The sequence below is a fragment of the Myotis nattereri genome (assembly GCF_964212035.1).
Source record: "Myotis nattereri genome assembly, chromosome: 7".
In the NCBI taxonomy this organism is placed as follows: domain Eukaryota; kingdom Metazoa; phylum Chordata; class Mammalia; order Chiroptera; family Vespertilionidae; genus Myotis; species Myotis nattereri.
Window position 1 is genome coordinate 48,678,099 of NC_138082.1, and position 17,690 is coordinate 48,695,788.

At 43.6% G+C, this 17,690-nt stretch overlaps 1 protein-coding gene across 1 annotated transcript in view; it reads left to right on the forward strand.

The window, feature by feature from the left end:
- Positions 1-17,690, forward strand: part of STK39 (serine/threonine kinase 39) — a gene marked incomplete at its 5' end in the record, with an annotated part of 266,483 nt that overhangs the window by 115,864 nt on the left and 132,929 nt on the right. The gene's annotated exons all lie outside the window — the stretch shown is intronic.

Below are 17,690 nucleotides of genomic sequence, written 5' to 3' on the forward strand. Positions count from 1 at the left end.
ACTTCCAGACCTTGACTTTATAAAACATCCCGTATGGAATGCATTTCGCTAATGCTTTAGAATTACTTTAAATAGATTTTAAATAGGCTTTAAGAAGTGACCCATCTGAGCGTCTCTGCTGGACCAGCCGACCCCTGTGGGGTGGGCTGGTCCCCGGGCTGTGAGCCTGGGCTAAGGCTAGGGGGCTGCCGCCTTGACTGCAGAGACCTGAGCAAGGCTGGCCGGGACGTCTCTGAGGGAAGGTGGAAGTGGGCAGATCCGGTCAGAGAGGCACCTCTCCAGCACAGCAGGGAGTCAGCGCTTTGGTTGGAGGCAATAGAAGCTAGACATGCCCACAGAGTCCCAGGGCCCCACAGCGAAGCCGGAAGGAGGAGCCTGGAGAGATTCCCCGGGGTGTTGGAGTGGAGCACGAGGTCTTTTGATGAGATCTCTAAAATCTCAGCCAGAGTGGAAGAAAAGCTGTTAGAAAGCCATTGGCTTGTACAGTGTGTGTCTCCAAAGAACATTTTTTTTTGTCTTTGCCTTTTGTCCCCCGAAAGTTTTGTTGGATCTCATCCCGAGGCTCTTCCCTAAGAAGGTGTTCTCTGTGGAGCTTTAGCCTCACACCTCCAGCTCCTTGTTGGTGGCCAGCCAGCCTCTCGGGGGTGTCCAAAGGCTCCCCTCCCGCCCAGACCGAGCCTTCCTGTGCTCCGTGTCCTCCTGAGGCGCCCAGTCTCAGAACACCGGGATTACGTTCACATTTAAGACCTCCTTCCCCATCGAATCACTCTCTGGATCCCCTCCTCGCCTCCCTCTGCACGTGGCTCCGAGCGCTTTCTCCCGGTTGTAACTAGACCAGCTGTGGGCAAACTACGGCCCGCGGGCCGGATCCGGCCCGTTTGAAATGAATAAAACTAAAAAAAAAAAAGACCGTACCCTTTTATGTAATGATGTTTACTTTGAATTTATATTAGTTCACACACACACTCCATCCATGCTTTGGTTCCGGCCTCCGGTCCAGTTTAAGAACCCATTGTGGCCCTCGGGTCAAACAGTTTGCCCGCCCCTGACTAGACAGTGCAGTAGATTTCTCCCTCTTCTCCCTCCATCCCTCCTCTCTGGGCCTCCTTAGACCCCAGTGCAACATTAACTTTCTGATCACGTCACTTCATTGCTCAGAAGTGGTTTCCAAAATTAAACAAAAACTTAAGCAAATAAATGGGGGAGGGGGGTTCTTATCAAATAAAGGCCAAGCTCCTGAGCCTTGAAGTCATGCCACCGTTTCAGATTCCAGCCATTTGTCCTAACTCCAGCTGACTTGAACCTCTTACGGTTTTTACTGCGTCATCCACACTTTCCTTGGAACTTCATCTCCCAGATTGAGAAAATGAAGACTGTTCAGGCTGTGACCCTATTTCCTTACTTTCAAAAATAGATTTCAGTGATTTATTACTTATTAGTGTGCCCTGCGTTCCAGATCCCATTTCACGTGTATCTGAAACAAGAAGTCGCTAGCGTTTGGGGAGGTATGATTTTTTTCCAGCCATGTCATCTGCTGTTTCCTTGGTTTTTGATTGTAGACTTAAACCTTGGCGCTTGTTTTGTCCTCTATCCCTTCAGATAGAAAATAGCCACACATCTCAGTGTCATGCTGAGGAGTAAAGGGGGAATGTAAAATAGTTCCTAAACATCTTACAGAAAAGAGGTGCAATGTTATCCTGGCTCTCTGGCTGGCTTCGTTCAGTTGGCCCCTTCCCTGTCACAGTTCTCATTTTATTTATTTTTTTCTTTTTCTTTCTTTTTTTTTTTTTTACACTGTACTAGGATAGAATGAACCACCTCAGTAGCTTCTGAGGCTAATACATTTCTATCACCACAATTACTTTAGCAAACCTGGTTCCCTTCACTTCTGCAACATCATGCAGAGTTAGTGATCGAGTTTGCGCCACAGTTCTCATTTTAAAGTGCATGTTGGTTGTGAGCTGCACTCCACGCCTTGCCCATGGGTTTGGGGCAGGTACACCGACCAGGTAGGTCAGCATTGATCACAGTGTGTGTCTTGTTCATAGTAAGAGCCCGGAGCCGTTTGCTGGCTCAGTGACCGTGCACCTGAGTGTACCAAGGAAACACCGTTGGAAACGCTGTTTTCCAGTCTCTTGACCTCCCCCCCCCCGCCCCAATCCTTGACATCCACTTGTCCCTTGGGTTCCTATTAATAGCTGACAGCCTCCCTCCCCCTGCGGCTGGTGGTGTTGGTGAGCAGCCATCTGCCTGCTCCTTATCTGAAACGTCATGCAGGCTCAGCCACTAGGAAGGAAATATTCCTTCAATCACCAAGTGCACTGAAAGCCTTTGTTGTGGGATGTCTTTGCTTGTCTTAGGTGCATACAGTGTTTAGGTAAATGTGGCTTAACAGTTGGTACGAGACCTTTCTGTGTGTAGCTGGTTTGACTCATTCTTGGGCTCCTCCGCGTTGACCTCTGGCGGGCTGCTCAGGGCCCGTGGGCGGGGGTGCCTCCCTCTCCGGGTTCCTGGGGCAGGTTCGTCCCTCAGAGGCTACTTGTCGATGGGAGCCCTTTGATTTTTGTCTCCTCAGTTTGCTATTTTTCGAAATAGAAACAGACAGTCCATTGATACACCGGTGTTTATGCCACGGCCAGGCCTGTTGACCTGGCTCCGACAGTCAGGCAGCCTGTTGATTTGACATTTGTCGTCAGAAACCGTCTCTTTTCTTCCCTTGTGGTCGCCCAAATGAAGAAACAGTTTCCAGTATGTGTCTGTATTTGCCATGCATCATTCTCATTTTTGGAAGAGAGGGGGGGCCAGTGCGGCAGCTGTTCTTGGGGGGTCCCCTTGGAGCCCGCTGTGCTGCCCTTTGGCATGGGAGAGGCAGATGCCAGAGTGGGAAGTGTTCATTGGGAGCCGCATAATTCCCTGTGGGTAGGTGGTCTTGCCTTCATCCTGATTGACTCCTTTAAATTAGGGAAGAAATATAGTAAGAAATAGAAACAGATCAGGATGGCTTCCCTAGTAATTTGGTAATGTAGGATAATTTCTGTGTGTGTGGTAATTATAGAAATTAGGGATATTTGTTTTCCTGCTAAAGGCAGAGTATTTGGCCCATTCCAGGTTCTTTTGCTAATAGACAGTGCGGTTTAATTTCCTTTTGCCCTAATTTTTCTGTCTGTGACATGGAAATTCTGTCTGACCCCAGGCATGTAGTAGAGGGTAATGAGAGAGTCGATATTCCTGGACCCTCAGACACGCTGTAAATTCTACATGAGGACATGCTAATAACCACTCGTGAGAACAGGGTTCACTGCAGCTACATAACTCCTTTTCAACTCTTCACTGCTCCCTGTGCATGAGAAGAAAGGCTCCGCAGCCATTACTCCCTCTCACGTGGCTTTCTAGGAGCCTGTCTCTGGCCGCCTTTGTGGTTTTGACAGCTTGACCCTGTGGTGTTACACCATTTAGCTGCTGGATTCGCTGGGTGTGGAAGGGTGTAAAGCATTCGGTAGAAGTCACATGCTTAGGGCTGTGTGCGTCTTCCGTGGGAGCGCCTGAGCTTCAGAGGGCCAATGTCTCCACTGTATGTAAGTGAGAAGAACCTTGAGTCTCCACATTCACACTCATATTCATATACAATGTCTGTTGCTAAAACCCACCGATGGCAGGGCAGGGGCAAAGGGTTAGGAGCTGCACTGATGTCCAAATGCCAGCTGCTCAGCCAAAACGCATATTGGCCCGAGAAGGGGTGAGGTGAGGAAACGTACGACACAGGTCTTGTTATTGCTGTTGCTTGTGTTTTCATGGGCGGTAGGATCACTGGAGGATTTTTGTTTGAACTCTCTGAATGATGAAATCGAGAAGTTAGAAATAGTGAGCCATTATCAGAAGGAGGAAAGGGATATTTTATCTCTGCCACATTTGTCTGGGACCATTGTGAATGGGAACAATGGGACAGTCTCGGTGGGTCCCAGAATTTCTTAAAACAGCCTGTAAGATTGGGTTCACAGGAAGGACCCATTTGCTGGCTTCATTTCATCCTCCTTTGTGCTTAGGAATAAATGATAGGAATGTTACAATTCACATTTATTTAAACCTAGAGGCCTGGTGCACGAAATTCATGTACAGGTAGGGTCTCTAGGCCTGGCCGGCGATCGGGGCCAGCCAGCTGCCAGCCGGCGCCTTCCTTCCAGCCGCCAGCTGGGACCTCCCTTCCCTGGCTTCTGGCTGCCAGCTGCCAGCTGGGGCCTCCCTTCATTCCGCGCCATCCACTGGTGGTCAGCAAATGGGTCATAGTGAGCGATAGAACTCCCGGTCTCCTGGTCGAACTCCCGCGTGGACACTTTGCATATTCGCCTTTTATGTATACAGATAGTTGACCCTTGAAAAACACTGGTTTGAACTGTGCAAGTCCACATAGATGTGGACTTTTTTCAATAAATACACAGTCAGCCTTCTATGTCTGTGGGTTTCACATCTACAAAAACTTGAGAAGAACTAAGGTGATTTCAAATGCTTTATAAATGGATTTTAGTTTTGTTCCAAGTCTTCCCAGTAGAGGGCAGTGATGGGTTTTAATTCTGTGAGGTTGTGCAAAGCAAACTGAACAAAAGTTTTTGGCTTTGTGGAAAGTCTCAGATTTGGAGCAGAAGGGTCACAGGTATGTTAAGTTCTTACTGAGCCATGAGTGTTAGGCACCTTAGTCAGCTGGAGTGAGGGTTTGTGTGTTTGTTTTTAACTGGACAGCAGGTGGAAGGGTGATGATTTTAAGTACTTTTAACTTTTGCCACTTTTATTGTAAATCAAAGTAGTGTAACATTTATATTTTACATAATTCATGTCAAAACCAAAAATCTCAATTTTGAGGATGGGATTGGAGAATTTTTAGTATTTTGTGATCAAATTAATGGCTCAGGGCCAGGGAAACAGGAAGGAGTGAGTCCAAGTGTTTGATACCTCTGAAGGAGAGGTGAACGGACCTCTCTGCCTTTCACATTCAGTACGGATTTGATGTAAGAAATGCATTCAGGCAGGCCCGAGCGTGTGTGTCCTCTTATTACTTGTGTTTCTCTTCCCCACCCTCTTGTTTATAAGCAGCCACATAGTAATCTATCTCATTGAGGTTCTCCCATTCTCAAAAGGGAGGAAGGAGGGCTCTGGTGGTTGAGTTTGCTATTTTTCCTATTTTAGAGAGCAGGTGTCCAGAGAGGTTAAAGTTACTGGTTTAACTAGATCTGTAACTGGGACAGATGTTCCCCTAGTATAAGCCCATGCTATGTTCATTATTTTTATTTTATTTTAAATGCATCATTTTAGTCAGTTTAGATAGACTGTAGAGTTCATTTGGTTAGGAAGGTGCTTTTGGACACTAGGGGGTGCCATCAGAATAGTTCATTTACTCTGAGACTGTGGACAGGAATTGCTTACTAGTCCATGAAAACCTTGGAGGTTGTAGTTGTTTTTTTTTTCCTTTTGCACTGTGCCTGCTGTAAGGAGTTTGGCTGGCTGGTGTTTGTGCTGGGGATGAACTAGGCACAGGAGAGGATAGAGGAAACAGCCAAGTGGAAAAAGCATCATAAATGACTGTCAATTCAGTTGGTGAGTTGAATAAAAAATGCATTTATTCTGGGTTAAGTGGCCCCTTTCTAGTGGCATTTGACTTCGAGCCAGGAGAATCCACTCTGGAAATTGTGATCTGCTAGTCCTGGTAGGTGCAGATAGGGGGGATATTTGTATTTTCAGATTGAGGTGTCTTAGACACACTAGTTGGAAATTTAAAAATAATGTCATACATTTTGTAAATAGTACTGTGAGTGATGCCCTGTGTACAAATGTAGTTTGTAGAGAACTGATTGTTTTCTTTTACTGGAAATGAATAGGCAGAATCAGTGACCTTGTTTCACATTCAGTTAAATATTTGGGATCTGCATGCTCAAATGCATTATGTGGCTCTTTTTTTTTGCCTCTGGAAAGTTTGCTAACTCTTTCCAATGCTTGTGTGCATCAGCTAACTTCTCTGAGACTTAATTGGCTTACACGTGCCCAGAGAAGGCCTCACCTGGCTGCTCAGGGGACACCCTGAGCATCGCTGATAACGAATGCGAAGGTGGTTTCCTTCATCCACTTTCCAGCTCACTCTAACACCAGCATACGCTTTCCTTTTCAGGTAGATAAACCAAGAAGAATGGAAAGGAAATTGGCTAAAGTTGCAGAAAAACTAAATAAAAAGTTTGATTTTGTGTGTGTGTGTGTGTTATGAAAACTCTAATCGTATGAGTGTCTTCATCCTGCTTTAAAATTCTTCCATGGCTTCTTGTTAATTATAGGATAAGCTCCAAGTTCCTGCCACGTATAGGATGAGGTCCACATCACTTGTAGGTTAACGACCACTCAAGGCTCCAAGGCTCCATGATCTACGTCCTGACTACCTCTCTATCCTTTTTGTCGGCCACTCGCCATCTCACCCATGGCACACATCCTTAGAGAATGACTGATTCTACTTTCCCACCAGTACACTCCTGAAATTCTCACATATGTTTTTCTTGAAGGTGCATGTACTGGTCCCTCTGTTTAGAAGGTTTCTCCCTGAACTTGTGTCTTTCTAAGTCTAGCGTCTCTGCTATGAAGCTTTCTCCTACTCCCCCACCCCCTGCACCCCAGAGAGTTCATTAGCCTTTTGTCTGTATTGCTTCTCTACCTTGGGCATGATTGATTCCCTTGCTGCACTCAGCATCGTCTGTAGTTTATTTCCTCACACTTTTGCCTTGTGTACCAGACACAGGGTGCCGTCTGTATCTTGGGTGCAGGAATGGTGTCATAGTATTCCCTGTCCCCAGTACCCAGCACAGTATCTTGGTCAATTATAACAGCTGTTTGTGGAATTGAAGTTTGGTGAGCCAGATTGCAAAGTGATGATGATGGCCTTTCATGGGAGCTGTTGGGAGAGCATAAGGGCGGGCAAAGCAAATCTGCTTTTAGTTGTAAAGGAAAATAGTGACGATGTTTTTCAGTTGGTGCTGTATTACTGTATTTCATATCTAGGGCTCAAAGTTTAGGTTTAAAATCTCTTGTTATCACTAACTTGCTAAGGGTCTTGGGTGAGCCAATTAGTTGGACTCACCTTTGCCACCTTATCATAAAGTAGAATGGTTAGATTTTATTATCTAACATTTGTGTATTATCTACCTTAGAGTATTTAATAGCAAAAATTTAGTCCCTACCACTCAGCACATTCATTATTGGCATCTTCGTCTTCAGCCAGCACACACGTTAAGTTTTCCTGTTACCTGAAGCCACATCAGATGAGGAAGATATTTCAAAACCAGCTTTAAATTGGCTTTTAGTGCTTTCTAATTTTGGATTAGCTGTCATTTATCCCCCCATTTAGGGGAAATAATTTAAACTTAACCCTTTAAATTTAACTTTATATCATGATCCTGTAAATATTTAAAATGAGTAGGACATTTTGGAGAAGGAAAGGTGAAGGAGATAGGAAGTAATGGAACTTTTGTGCATAATTAGGGAAGGAAGGACTCCACACCAATAGAAGGAATCCAGGCCTTTTGCCTTCCCACCTCCCTAGCCTTTTACTTTGTGGTCATTCACCACATGTAGTGAGACCAGCAGAGGGTGCTGTGCACATGCTTAAAAAATCACTGTGCGAGTGCGGGGGGGGGGGGGGGGGGGGGGGGAGTGGTGGTGCTCTGCTTGTTTTATGTTAAACAAATTTCATTGTTATAATAGAAATGTATGGCTTTATTGTTCTTTTTTAAAGCCCAAACTTATTTTTGCAATTCCTTTTACTTTGAACTTAAGTAGTTTTAAAATAAATTAAAATTCAAGAGGCCCAGTTAAGGTTGCACTTTGATACAGGATTTTCTAAGCTTCTCATTAAATTCTCACAAATTCTAATACTGATTTAGAAGAGTGTATACTAACTTTTAACTTTTTTTCTTATATACAGAAAGAATAAGGAGCCCTTGTACAACTTACAAAGCAACAATAGAGCTAAGAAATTCAAACAATAGTCCTTAATTTAACCCAAATTTCAAAAGTCGTTTGAAATTGTTTGGGTTGTTATACAACCAATTTGTTAGCTGATATAATTCAGCTGGGGAGGAATAGGGAAGATCCTGTTTTATCAAGACCAGAAGGACCCCTTTGGGCAGTGGTTCTCAACCTTCCTAATGCCACGACCCTTTAATACAGTTCCTCATGTTGTGGGTGACCCCCAACCATAAAATTATTTTCATTGCTACTTCATAACTGTAATTTTGCTACTGTTATGAATCGTAATGTAAATATCTGATATGCAGGATGTATTTCATTGTTACAAATTGAACATAATTAAAGCATAGTGACTAATCACAAAAACAATATGTAATTATATATGTGTTTCCAATGGTCTTAGGTGACCCCTGTGAAAGGGTCGTTCGTCCTCCAAAGGGGTCGCAACCCACAGGTTGAGAACCGCTGCCTTAGGGGGATAAGGACAAAGTTCTGAGGGGTGGGCTTTCTCTGTGACTTTTCTCTGTGGAGAACAGTATGAGGAGGGAAGGGAAGGAAGAGGAAGGTGAGAAACCAAGCCTGGAAAGAGGTGGAAAAGGCCCAGGAATAGCTTTCTTGGTCAGGAAGCTGGGATCCACAGAAGTCTGTGCTTGAAGTATGACTGAGCTTGGTCTCTTCTGCCAGGCCCAGCAGGCCCTGGCTCTGCCACTCGCTTATTGGGTGACCTTGCTTCAGCCTTTTGTCTCATCTGTGACATGCAGTTTGTTCAGTGGCATCTCATTGATCCTCTAGGTTGAAAATTAAATTCTTAATTGGGCCTTTGGTGTTTGGCACAGTCTAGTCCCTTCCTTATCTTGTACTCTACACCCTCATTCTCCACGTAACTATTTCCCTAAGCGTCTTGCACATGCAATTGTCCCTTCTGCTTGGATGTGTCAGCTGCCTCCATCCTCAGAAGACCTTAATGTCAGCTCAAAGAGTCTTTTCTCCAGGTCAATCAGATCTTTCTTGATGGATGTTTAGATTGTCTGCAATTTTTAAATTGTTAGCCACACTGGGACGAACGTCATTGTGCATGCATTATTGCTTTTATGTTACTTATTTGTTAGGATATGTTCCTAGGAGTGAAATTGCTTAGTCAAAGAGTACCTATGCCTTATAATTATTGATGCATATTGGCTTATTGTTTAAAATGGGAGACAATGTATTCAAATCCCAGCTTGGTTCTTAGGTCTTTTACTTGCAGAATAATATGTTATTTACATTCATACACACACACACACACACACACACACTCACACTTTCAGTGCCTAGCATATGGTCTTTAATGTTATTTATTTTTGGTATTGAAATGTCATTCCTGCACATTTTGTTTTATTTCATCCCCTTCCCCCCCGCCCCTCCCCCCCCCCCAGATATGCAAGTAGCTATTTTGTAGAAAACATTCTAGGTCTTTTGGCAGTACAACCTGAGACTTTCGGTAACTTTGGAAGAGATAAGAATATATCATGTACTAAAAGCTGATAGATAGAGAGCCTATTATGGAGGTCCTGCTTGGGATCCTGAACTCTTTGGGTCACTAAAGGTAGTTAGACAGCCATGGGTGGGGAGCCCTGTTGTTCTGCAGCCTGTTCTTGGATAAGGAATTATGTTTCACGGGGATGGGGCTGAGTGCACTGTGAAGAGGTGTTTTTGCTCTCTGTTCTGTCACTGCAATCTCTTCTGTCCAGAACAAACAAATGATATGCCAGCTGCCAGCCTGAGGGTAATGATCAAACCATTTCATCATCCCTGGGTTTCTGGTTTGAGAGGGCTCATTATGGAGGTTCGATGTGAGCCATTTATTTGTGCTGCACCGGGTGCTGGTCACGCCAGCATCTGCAGTCACAGGACAGCACCACACAGTTCGGATAATGAGCTGTTCCTTTTTAACTTGCTTTTGTCATATACTACTGTCCTGGTTCAGATCCCCTATGATCGTAACATTTACAGTTTTTCGAGTTGGAATTCCATTTTTCTGAATCATTGCACAGGATAGTTTTGAAAAGAATAACCTTGAGATTACATGCCCACTGCCCCTTGGCTGGCATTGAACCTTGGGTGAGTCACTCTGCTTCTCCGAGCCTGATTTATTCACCTTCCCAACCTCTGAGGGTTTTTGTGAAGTTTAAACATGACAGTTTATATCAAAGGCTTATGCAGCATCTGGAACGTAACAGGATTCCAGGGGTGCTTTAGCCTTCTCTCTTCCCTCTTGCATCAGGAAATGTTTTACGAGGAAGAGGTTGTGTGTTATGCAGGAGAGCGTAGGAAGTGTTTACTAGTAAATGTCATGTGAGGATTATCTTTCATTTCCTTAAGGAAATTAATGTCTAAGGTTAGTGAATTTCATCCTACTCGTTCCCTCTTTCTTTCTGTCTCTGTAGAGCCCCAGCAGCTAATCCTGGTTCTCCAAATAGAACTGTTTGTTTCGCTCTTCTGCTAATACATGCAGTCTTGCTAGTTTCCTTAAGGACTTCACATTACTGAAGTTTACTTAGAACTCTAGGGTTCATTTTTGTTTCAATTGTAAGATTTCTGAGTTCTGCATTTATTTATGAATGTCAACGTCATAATTAGAAAGACTTCCTACTTAGTGTACTTTTATTAGCAATTACAATGAACTTATCTGTTAGACCAAAGTAAAAGTTTTCTGAAATAAATGACCTCTAGATCAGTCCCTCCCACTGACTTTTTCTGTGCTATGATGTTATTTCTATGGGTTGCCTCCTGCATCTCTGTTACCACATTGAGAGAGATTCTCCTGTCCATTTTCCTTACAAAAGCTTAATGCCTACTTGTTCTGAAACTTCCTGGGCAGATGCCCAGGCCCCTTACCCAGAGATTCGTCTTCAGTGGGTCTAGAGCTATGAGCCAGGACTCTGCATTTTCTATTTAATATATTTTATTGATTTTTTTTTTACAGAGAGGAAGGGAAAAGGATAGAGAGTTAGAAACATCGATGAGAGAGAAACATCGATCAGCTGCCTCCTGCACATCTCCCACTGGGAATGTGCCCGCAACCAAGGTACATGCCCTTGACCGGAACTGAGCCTGGGAACCTTCAGTCCGCAGGCCGTCGCTCTATCCACTGAGCCAAACCAGTTAGGGCTCTGCATTTTCAACAAGCAGTTAAATTAATAGTGGTACAAATGGCTGAGACAGCCCTTCGGGTGTGTCTGCAGGTTTGGAAGGAAACCATATTGCTAAGCTCACTATACAAAACACATTTAATAATTCTGCTTTATAATTATATAGACATAATTAAATGCCTCTATTTCATCTCCTGCTTTACTCCCTTTGCCTGCTGGCCTTTGGGCAATGCTATTCCCAGCTCTCTGTCATTCACACTCTGAACTCCACCGGAGCAGCCACTCCTGGTTGTTGCGTAGAAGATCTATCTAATCTGCATCCCACCAGTTGCAAGCTGAGCTATTTGATGTGAAGCAGAGCTGCAATATCTCCTTAAACCATGGCTTCTTTTGGTCCTGCCTAATTCATCTTATATTCATTATTAAAGTGGGCATATCTGTCTTCAGCGTGCTCTGACTTTAGTAGCATTATTAATGTAGGCACTCGTTTTTACCATCCTCATAATGCCTGTTTCTTTGATGCATAATAGAGGGAGGTGTGTGGCAGTCTAACCAGGCAGGGTGGATGCATGAGCTTTGGGCCTACCCTTGTGCAAAGTAGGGGATGCAAGAATGTGGATGGAGAGTTTACATGTTGTTTCCACTTTCTGTGAACCCAAAAATACAATGCAATCTTTGCTGGAGGTAGGAGAATGAAGAGAGGGTTAGGAAGCAGCTTTGAGCTCTTATTATAGGGGAAGTTCTAATTATGAAAACTAAAGATGAAATAGACTGGAATTAAAAATTGTGAAGCTCCTGCAGGACTGGAAGAGACCTTAGCTGTCATCTCAACCAGGGCTTCCCATCCAGGGGTCGGAGTGCACTGGTGGGCAGTGAGTGGGTCGCAGGCGAGCAGGGCTTGGGGTGGTGGAGTTCTGGGCCCAGTTGCCGTGAATCACTTTAGCAGATTATCCCAGTATTCAGTACAGATATTATCATTTTCTGCACGTGCCAAGTTTGTGACATAATCTACCAAACCACTGGTATTAAAATTCTGTGAACAAACAACAACAAAAAAAATCTCACCTGGAAGTCTAAGAATTTGAATATAGGAGATTTTGAGAAAGCTTAGGAGTTTGAAGACTACTGGTCTGAACCTATCAGATACTGAGTTCTGTGGAGATTGAATGGATGTTTAATCAGTGACCACGACCAAGATCACTGCATTTGGATCCTGGTTCAGTGCTATTTTTTTTAATATTGTTAAGCCGAAGCCAGACGACACAGATACAACGAATTAATGGACTGTAAGTTCATTAGAGAAAAGGAACTGTCCTATTTGGTTGTCTTCAGTGCTTACCATGTTCTGTGACAAAATAGGGGCTTAGTAGATGTTGGCCGAATGAATAAATGTGGAAGTTGGGCTGGATGTCTTTCACTCCTCTTCCAACAAGCATTTAATTTTTATTTCTTACCAGTGTTTGGAGGCAAGGAGGGCAGGGTTTTTTTCTGTTGGACATGAGGATAGCGCGAGTTCTTATATTGCAGGCCACATTTAAACTTCTAAGAGCCTTAGGAAGTGCAAAAGAATTTGAAAGTAGGATTTAGATAGATATTGAAAACTTCTCTCTGAATTTATAAAGAGAAAATTGCTCATTTTTTGGAACGAGTTTTGCTTGTTTTAGAGTATTTTTTTCCTTCACTGTGCACATGTGAGAAATACAATAAGTTGGGCTTCCCAATAGCTAGATCCTACCTCCAGCATAGATTACATTGTATTTTTGGGTTCACAGAAAGTGGAGACAATATGTAAAGATCCAGAAGAAAAAAGAAAAATCTGGAAGCTGAACTGTAAGTGGTGTGTTATACGTGGGGGTAAATGTCTATATCAGCTTTGCAGCAGCAAGAGAAGAGAGCTGTGTCTCACCTGTTGTTCAGCCCTCGCATTGGTGCTTTATTTGTTTTTCAAGTTGACAACTCAGAATTGAGACCGAGACTCCTGAATTAAGCTGATAAAGAGGTGGCTAAAATGTCCCTAAGTGGATGGTGCCTCTTAGCTTTAGGCAGAAGCAAACACAAATATTCTTTGAAGGAACACTTTTCTCCAAAGATAAATAAAACATTAGAAATAAACAACTAATTTAGGTGCCCTCTAAAGAAATTCAGATATTGGAATTATCTATAGTATATATTCTGTGTAAATAATTATATAGGAAATGTTACAATAAATAAAGGATAGAATCATAAAAATGAATAAGAAACAAAATATAAAAACTGAGCAGGCAGGCCGGCTAGTGTGGCTTAGTGGTTGAGCAGGAGGCCAGTCACAGTTGCGGGCTCGATCCCCAGTGTGGGGCATGCAAGAGGCAGCTGATCAATGATTCTCTCTCATCATTGATGTTTCTCTTTCTCTCTCTCTCTCTCCCCCCGCCCCTCCTACTCTCTCTAAAAAAGCAATCGGAAAAATATTCTCGGGTGAGGACTTAAAAAAAAACCCAGTTTCTTTATGTTGTGGTCACAGGACATAGTCACTATGGACAGTATTACAGTAGCTATTACCACTGATGGTGGATTTATAAGGAATGTGCAAGTGAGTAAAATTCCCAGTATTCTCTCACAGTTTGGGTTTTATTTATATGTATTTTTATTTTACTTCTCAATTTTAATTTACTTCTCAGGGCAAACAAAAGGCCAGATATTACACCGGGCAGTTTGTATGCTCCAAAGCTGAATGTAGGTACACAGATGTGAAGTGGTTTTTTTTTTTGTTTTTGTTTTTTAAATTTTTTTTTTTTTAAAATATATTTTATTGATTTTTTTACAGAGAGGAAGGGAGAGAGATAGAGAGCTAGAAACATCGATGAGAGAGAAACATCGATCAGCTGCCTCCTGCACATCCCCCACTGGGGATATGCCCGCAACCCACGTACATGCCCTTGACCGGAATCGAACCTGGGACCCTTCAGTCCGCAGGCCGGACGCTCTATCCACTGAGCCAAACCGGTTTTGGCTGAAGTGGTTTTTTTTGAAGGTCAAGTAGCGAGTCATGAGCCAAGATTTCCTGTATTTGACGGCAGCTCCCTGATAAGCAGAAATGCTTGGGCTAATTCCTCACCTAAGACTTTCCAGAGGCAGACAGACTGGGGTGGTGCCTGCCTGGCAGTAAGTGTAGTTGGTCTAATGCAGCCATGGGCAAACTACGGCCCGCGGGCCGGATCCGGCCCATTTGAAATGAATAAAACTAAAAAAAAAAAAAAAAAAAAAAAAAAAGACCGTACCTTTTTATGTAATGATGTTTACTTTGAATTTATATTAGTTCACACAAACACTCCATCCATGCTTTTGTTCCGGCCCTCCGGTCCAGTTTAAGAACCCATTGTGGCCCTCGAGTCAAAAAGCTTGCCCACCCCTGGTCTAATGTCTTCTGGGCAGGGGCCTTCTTCTTTCTCACGGGGCATGGTAAGCGAGGGGAGACATCACCTGGAAAGCTCCAGGCTCCCCAAAGGTTGCCCTGTAGCAAGCCGTGCTGCAGAAGGGCCCCCAAGTTCAAGGCCTGAGGGCTTTTAAAAGACCAATTCATCATGCTGTGAAGTTATTCATCTGAGAAATACAATCCAAAAAAAGCAAAGGTTGCAATATTTGAGAATAAAGCCTGAGGATAAAATCGCAGTCACCCCCTGATTTTCAATTTAATAGCCATGAAGTTAACTAATGGTTACGTTCAAAGTATTTTGTAAGCAGTGTCATGAATGCTAAATAGATGATTATAGTAAAATAACTAACGGATAATTTTTTTTTAAGTTAAAGCCATTTCATGTAAAATAACTGCCATTCTCCAGGTGACTCATCTGTTGTAAAAATAGCAGATCATCCAAATGAATCCTGGGTTATTTTTGAGTGAGTTTTATATTATTGTGCACTCCACATAATCCTGGATTACAGTTTAAGTTTTAACCCTTGTGCAGCTTAATCTGGAATATAATCTATCCTTTCAGATTTTAGTTCTAACATATGTGTATTCCGTAGGAGAGGCGGTAATAACCATGACAGTAACAAGAATAATAATAATTAGCTCAGCTTTATGGAACTTAAGCTAGACTAAATACTGTGCCGAGTGCTGGACTGATACTTTCTCATTGAACCACCCCAAGATCCTTATAAGGCAGGTACTAATGTATCTCCGTATTGCAGAGAAGGAAACTGAGGCGCATAGAATGTAATTTATCTGGAGTCTCACAGCCCGTATTAGAGTGGGGATTTGTGCAGAGGCAGTCTGGTTCTAAAGCCATTGTTTTAAAGTATTATGCCATCTTGCCTCCACACTGAGTATCATTACTTTAAAAATACATCAGAATCTTGAAATATTGTGATCCTCAAAATCTATACACTAGGACTGCAAGGCAAGACTGCCTGGAACAAAACCCTCATTGCTTTTTAAAGGAAGACATCACTCTTAACTTAAATTTCAGTGCTAAAGTGAGGTTCTAGAATAAATATAGCTCATCCATAGGACACAGCCAATTTCAATTCTCCCAGAATTGGAGTCATCCCTCACATAAGGTCTTGCTTGCCCTTTTGGTTATGAATCCTGTAGATCCTGGCTTTAAAAATCTCAATGTGTACTGCATCATGCATCCTTTAAAAGACATGATTTGGTATTTCCTGCAGATATCAGCCCCTCTAAGAAATGGTGTTTGCTTATTTAAAACTAGGGGCCCAGTGCATGAATTCGTGCACCTTGAAAGGAACTGTGGGCCATGAGGTTGCGGTGGGCACAGGGGTGGGTCTTGGCTCATCCTTCCATGCCCCCGCCCAGCACCTCCTGCCACGGTCCCCAGTCCCCTGTCTGCCGGCAGCCCCACTCCCACTGCCACTCCCACGCACTGATGGCACCGGCCCCGCTCGCACCTGCTGATGACAGCATCACCCCTCAGGAGCAGGGGGAGGTGGAGAAGCCCTCAGGGGTGATTGGGGCCAGCAACCACTGCTCATACCTGCTGATGGTGCTGAGAGATTGGCACCGGTGCTGGGCGCTGGCAGCAGGTGTGAGTGGCAGGGCTGGCGCCGGCAGCAGGCACGAGCACCAAGCGGGACCGTGGTTCACGGGAGCAAAGAATTTTCAGTAACCACCAGAGGCTGCCCTGATGACAGCAACTGGCGCCCTGCCTTGGTCTGGTGTCCCTACTCACCTGCTCCACCATCCTGCTATGGCCGATGCCTGCCATGTTCCTTGCGCACCCCCTGGTGGTCAGCGCATGTCATAGTGACCAGTTGTTCGGTTGTTCCACTGTTCGGTCTATTTGCATATTAGGGTTTTATATATAGATAGATAGATAGATGGATTTCCCCTTTAATTTTTCAGGTGTAATAGCTGCAGTTTGTAGGTCCGAACTTGCACTTGAAATTGATTTACAAACTCAGACTCCCTTTCCCAAGACCCCTTATTTGTAAGCCAGTTAGTCCCATCTCACTGTGGGGATTTTCTGAAGTATGCCCACTGAAAGGAGGGAGTTCCGAGGCCTGAGGTGCTGACTTTGTTGTTGTACAAAATGACTTCAAGGTACCTGCATGGGCCCGAGCTGGTTAGCAGTTTGCTGACTCCTTGAGTAATGTTGTACCTAATGGAGCAGAGGCCTTGCTTTGTTTCCAGTGAAAACCAGGCTGGAAAAGATCATGGGAAAGCTGTGAAGTTCATCAGAATGAGTAGGGTGGGTGGAGTTCTCTTTTGTTCTCACATTAACCCATTTTCTGACAGTAACTAAAGGTTATAATGAAGAAGCACTTTGAAAATCTGGCCTGCCTACTTCTGTCCAACTCACCTTTGTGAAATTGTTTCTCATATTTTCTGCCCAAAATAGTTTTACTCATGTTAACCCCAAACGGCAACATATTATACAGTTCTTTGCCTTGCCTTTTTTCACTGAATATCTTTACACATCTGTCTACAACTTACCTCATTCTTTTCAAAAAATACATTTTTGTTGATTTCAGAGAGAAAGGGAGAGAGAGAGATAGAAACATCAATGATGAGAGAGAATCATTGATTGGCTGCCTCCTGCACACCCCACACTGGGGAGCAAGCCTGCAACCCAGGCATGTGCCCTGACTGAGAATTGAACTGTGACCTCCTGGCTCATAGGTCGACACGCAGCCACTAAGCTACATTTGCCAGGCTCATTCTTATTTGTTATCACTACCTAACATTCTAGTGTAAGGCTTATTGCCATTTATTTAACCAGTTCTCTACTGTTGGGCTTCTGGGTGTTTCCAAATTTTTGTAGTCACAAACATTGCTTCATTAATTATTTTTGTATGAGTGTCATTCTGCATGCATTTAAGATTTTCTGTAGGATAAATATTCCAACCAGAAATGCAGGGTCAAAGGTACATGTGATGTAGATTTGGTAGATATTGGCCAGTTGTCTTCCGGAACATTATGGTTTTCAAACCCTCATTTCCCACTGCTCTTCAGTCAGAATGCCACACTTTAGCTAGGCTAATTAGGAGCACTAATTAGTGGCCCTGGAAAATATATACATTTTCACCTGTTTTCTGAATTTCTGCAAGCGTTACTTCTTCTTGTCT